This window comes from Elephantulus edwardii, unplaced genomic scaffold (assembly GCF_000299155.1).
Source record: "Elephantulus edwardii isolate Elephantulus edwardi_28Jun2011 unplaced genomic scaffold, EleEdw1.0 scaffold00083, whole genome shotgun sequence".
Taxonomy (NCBI): Eukaryota; Metazoa; Chordata; class Mammalia; order Macroscelidea; family Macroscelididae; genus Elephantulus; species Elephantulus edwardii.
Window position 1 is genome coordinate 8,887,575 of NW_006399833.1, and position 5,314 is coordinate 8,892,888.

Genomic DNA, 5,314 nt, shown 5'->3' on the forward strand with positions numbered 1-5,314 from the left:
TTATTGTCAGGCCAGGTTTTATTGCTGCCATTTTGCTGTGTTTTTTTTTCCCTGTTGTTTCTGGTTACTATGGTCTATCCACTCTTCTTTTGCATCCCCATGTGAAGGATTTCACTTAAAATTTTTTGTAGTTTTGGTCTTATTTCCACAAATTTCTTAGTTTCCTTTTTTTTCTACAAAGAATCTAATTCCTCCATATTTGATGGAGAACTTTGCTGGGTATAGGATCCTTGGCTGCCAATTGTTTCCTTTCAACTTTCTGCATATGTCATCCCATTTTCTTCTAGCTCACATGGTTTCTGCTGAGAAATCAGAACTTAATCTAATTGTTTTCCTTTTATTGTTGAATCTTTGTTTTTCTTGTGCTGCTTTTAGTACTTTATCCTTAACTTATAATTTTGAGAATTTGACTATGACGTGTCTTGATGTTTTCTTTTGGGGTCTAGTCTATATGGTGTTCTCTGTGCTTCTTGAATGTGGATTTCCCCATTCTTCGAAATACCTGGGAAGTTTTTTTCTAGTTCTTCTTCCAAAATCTTCTCAGTGATTTTCCTGTCGCTCCCATGTTCTGGAATTCCAGTAATATGTATATTGTTCCTTCTGATGTATTTCACACGATTCTAATATTTTCTTTATGTCCCATCTCTGATTTTTCTTCTAATATGTTTCCAGTGAGGCTCTTGTCTCCCAGCTCACTGATTCACTCTTCCATCTCTTCACTTCTACTTTTTTTGGTGCTACCAGTGTGTTGGGCATTTCTACCAACTTGGTCTTAATATTCTGGATTGCATTTTCATGCTTTCCCGTTATTTCCAGAACTATGTTGACTGTACCCTCTCTGTCTTGTGATGATTTTTAAAAATCTTGTATCTTTTTATCTATGTTATCAATTCCTTCTTCCATCTTTTGCAGTTTCTTCCATAGTTGTTCAAGTTGCTCCTCATCAATGTATTTTTTTTCTAGATTGTTGTTTCTGAGGTATTTGCTGTCTTAATGGCTTCCATTATTTGCATCTTCTTCTATAGCTGTTCAAATAACTCTGCATTAATATATTTCTTCTGGTTCTTTCTCTCTGGGGTATTCATTGGGTCTGCTTTTTAAGGAGAAGAGTTATTGTGTTATTTCATGATGACTGAAGCAGACTGCTGCTTTCTTGACATTGTATGAGTCTTTTCTTAGTAGATGTTAGGTTTTAAATATATAGTGACTCAAAGTATGGCAGTGTTTTTGAAGAACCTGTATATTTGTGTTCCCTTCTTGGCTTAGGCCCATAGGACTGAGGGCCCAACAGCAGTATTTCCCCAAAATACCTGAATGGCAAACCAAGAAGCTTATTGTTCCCTTCCATAATTGGTTCCTCCACCTGTCTCAAACTGTTCCTGTCCCTTTTTATTTGAGTTTAAGAGTTTCCATGTGCTGTAGCTGGACAACAGTTTCCCCCCCAAAGTACCTGAATGGCAAACCAGGAAGCCTGTTGTTCCCTTCCAGAAATGTCATCTCCACCCAGTTTGAGGTTTCCTGGCCCCCTCCACTTCAATTTAAGGGGTCCCACATTGTGTATATAGAAAACATATAATGACCCTTTGTACAAGAGCCCTAAACCCTGCTCTATCATCTGCCAACCTCACTGTTTCTGACACACCTACTCCCATTACCCCAATCACTGAATCATTCCATCTCATCAGGGTCTTCCTCTCTTGCACTGTCCCTCCACCTTCCCAAAGATGATGTCCCTCTCCAAGGACTGCTCTCTTCTTGCAACATGCCAAAAGGATGTCAGATGAAGCTTCAGAATCCTTGCCTTCAAGGAGCAGCCCAGTCTCACCCTCTCTAAGACAAACTTGTTTGTTCTTCTAGCAGTCCATGGTATATTTAGCACTCTTCTCCAGCACCACAACTCAAAGGCATCAATTCTCTTTCTATCATCCCTAATCATTGTCCAGGACTCTGATGCACAGCACACAATTATAAAGACTATGGCCTAGATCAGGTGTACCTTCGTCTCTAGCCTGACGTCGTTGCTTTTCAGTACTTGGAGAGGTCCCTGACAGCTGACTTACCCCGTGCAATTCATCTTTTGATTTCCTGGCTGCTGGTACCAAGAATATTGATTGTGGAGCCAAGAAAACAAAAACTGTTAACAATCTCAATCTCTTCACCATCCATAATGATCCATAATGATACTGCCAATTGGCCCAGTGAATCTTTGTTTTCTTGTTGTTGAGCTTCAATCCATAGTGAAGGCTGCAGTCCTTGACCTTCTGCAGCAAGCCCTTCAGGTCTTCCTCAGTTTCAGAAAGCAGGGTTGTGTCATCTACATAACGGAGGTTATTGATGAGTCTTCCTCCAATCCTGATGCCACATTCCTCCTCATATAGCCCAGCGTCCCGGATGATCTGTTCTGCATGTAGATTGAAAAGGTATGGAGACAGAATACATCCCTGGTGGACCCCCTTCCCAATATTGAACTTACGCAGTGTCTCCTTGCTCTGTTCTGAAGACTGCCTCTTGGTTCAAGTATAAGTTTGGTATAAGCACAATAAAATGTTCTGGGATTCCTATTCTTCTCAGAGTCAGCCATAGTTTGTTGTGATCCACACAGTCAAAAGCCTTTGCATAGTCAATGAAACACAGACATTCCTCTGGTCCTCTCTGCTTTTGGCTAAGATCCATTTAGCATTAGCTATAATATTTCTAGTACTATGGCCTCTTCTAAACCCAGTCTACACATTTGGCAGTTCTCTGTTGACGGGGTACTCCAGTCATTTTTGGATAATTTTCAGCAGAATAAAGATATAGTTTGTGATAAAATAGCATAATAAATGTGAAGGTGAAGCTACATAGCAACATGTTATTGGGATTAGATGCCATCAAGTTGAGTATGACCCATAGTGACCTTATGAACAACAGGCCTGAACCCTGTGCTATCCTGTTAAATCCTCGTCATCTCTGACACACTACAGCCCATTGCAGCAGTCACTGTCAACTTATGTGTTTGAGGTTCTTCTTCTCTTTAGCCAACCCTCTTCCTTTTCAAGCATGATGTCCTTCTCCAAAGAATAGCCTCTACTAGCAATATGCCCAAAATACGTGAGATGAAGTTTTATTCTTTATGCCTCCAAGAAGCACTCTGGCTGTGCTTTCTCCAAGACATATCTGTTCTTCCTGCTCTTCATGAGATATTCACTTCTTTTCCCCAACACTACCACTCAAGGGGATCAATTATTCTTCTGTCAGCCTTATTCATTGGTCAGCTCTCAGATGCACAGCAAGTGAATGAAAAGAGCATAGCTTGAATCAGGTTCACTTTAGTCCTCAAACTGACATTATTGCTTCTCAATAATTTGGCGAGGTCCCTGCCTGCAAACTTTCTCATTGCAATATGTCTCTTAATCTCTTGACTGCTGGTACCAAGGGTGTTGATTGTGGATCCAAGCACGATGAAGTTGTTGAGAGTTTCAATCTTATCTCCATATATCACGATACTGCCTACTGGTCCAGGGTAGAGAATTTTTTTTCTTGACATTTATATGAAATCCATTTTGGAGGCTATATCCTTTGATCTTCTGCAGCAAATGCTTTGAGTCCACCTCACTTTCAGCAAGCAAGCTTGTGTCATCTGCATAATGTAGGTTATTGATGAGTCTTCCTCCTATTCTGATCTCACATTCTTCTTCATAGAGTCCAGCTTTTTGGATAATTTCCTCAACATACAGATTGAATAGGTATGGAAAAAGGATACAACCCTGACACATACCTTTCTTAATTTTAAACCGTACTGTTCCCTTGCTCTGTTCAGACAAGAGCCTTTTGGTCTAGGTATAAGTTAGACATGAGCACAATTAAATGTTCTGGGATTCCCATTCTTCTCAATGTTAGCCATAATTTGTTATTATCCACACAGTGAAACGCTTTTGCATAGTTAAGAAAGTGGAAATAGACATTCTTCTGATATTCTTAGCTGTCAGCCAGGTGATATCGCTGGTGCTACAGCCTCTTCTAAATTTTGCTTGGCAGTTCTGTCTGTGTACTGTTCTTGTCATTTTTGAATGATCGTCAGTATTTTATTTGCATGTGATATTAATGATATTGTTCAATACTTTTCACATTCTGTTGGATAGCCTTTCTTGGTATTGGAAATAAATATGGATCTCTTCATCTAACTTTCAAGTGTCCTGGCATAAATTGATGAGGATATCTAGGGTTTCATCTGGGAGTTCAAACATTTCAATTGGTATCCAATCAATACCTGGGGCCTTATTTTTTGCAAACGCCATCAGGGTAGCTTGAACTTCTTTCTTCATTACCATTGGCTCTTTATTATATGGTATTCCCTGAAATATTTCAGTGTCAGACAGTTCTTTTTGACACAGTGATTCTGTGTATTTTCTCTATCTTCTTTGATGGTTCCTGAATCATTCAAGGTTTTGCTTGAGGCATCCTTAACTATTGCAACACAAAACTAGATTTTGTTTTTCAGTTCTTTCAGCATGAAACCCAAAGCGAGTTTCCCCCTTTTGGTTCTCCAATTACAGCTCTCTGCGCATAATACTTTGCTTTGTCTTCTTGAGCTGCCCTTTGAAATCTTCTGTTCAACTGTTTTACTTCATCATCTTTCCCCTTTGTTTTAGCTTCTCACCACTCAAGTACAATTTTTAGTGCCTCTTCTTATATTCATTTTTTTTCCTTTCTCCTCTGTCTTTATAATGACCTTTTGCTCTCCTCCTGGATGATATCCTTGATGTCATCTCACAACTTATGTGGTCTTTTCTTATTGGTGTTCAATGTTTAAAACCTATTCTTAACATGGTTTTTTAATTCAGGTATGATAGAGTCAAGTGCATATTTTGGTTCTTGTGGGCTTGTTTTAATTTTCTTTAGACTCAGTTTAAATTTCAAATTAATAATTGATGATCTGTGCCATAGTCTGGCTTGGCTTTGACTGCTGATATTGAGCGTCCTCAATGATTCTCTCCAAAGATGTAGTCATTTTGATCCTACATAGTAGTATAGATTTTCTATAGTATTGGAATTAAAATACTTACAATCCCCAAAGGCACACAGTACAAATCCACCAGCTGCTCCATGGAAGAAGGATGGACAATCTCTTCTCCTGTGATTTATTATTTCTGAAAACCTACTGGAGGGTCAGCTGTGAGTTGGTTCTGACTCGACGGGGAAACAACAATAACAATGAAAATCAGATTAATAGAATTATGATTTATATTGTAATCTGCAGGGAAAGTACTGATAAAATAACTTAATAAAATGCATTGTAAAAGGAATGAGAAGAGAATTAAAACAGCACACCAGG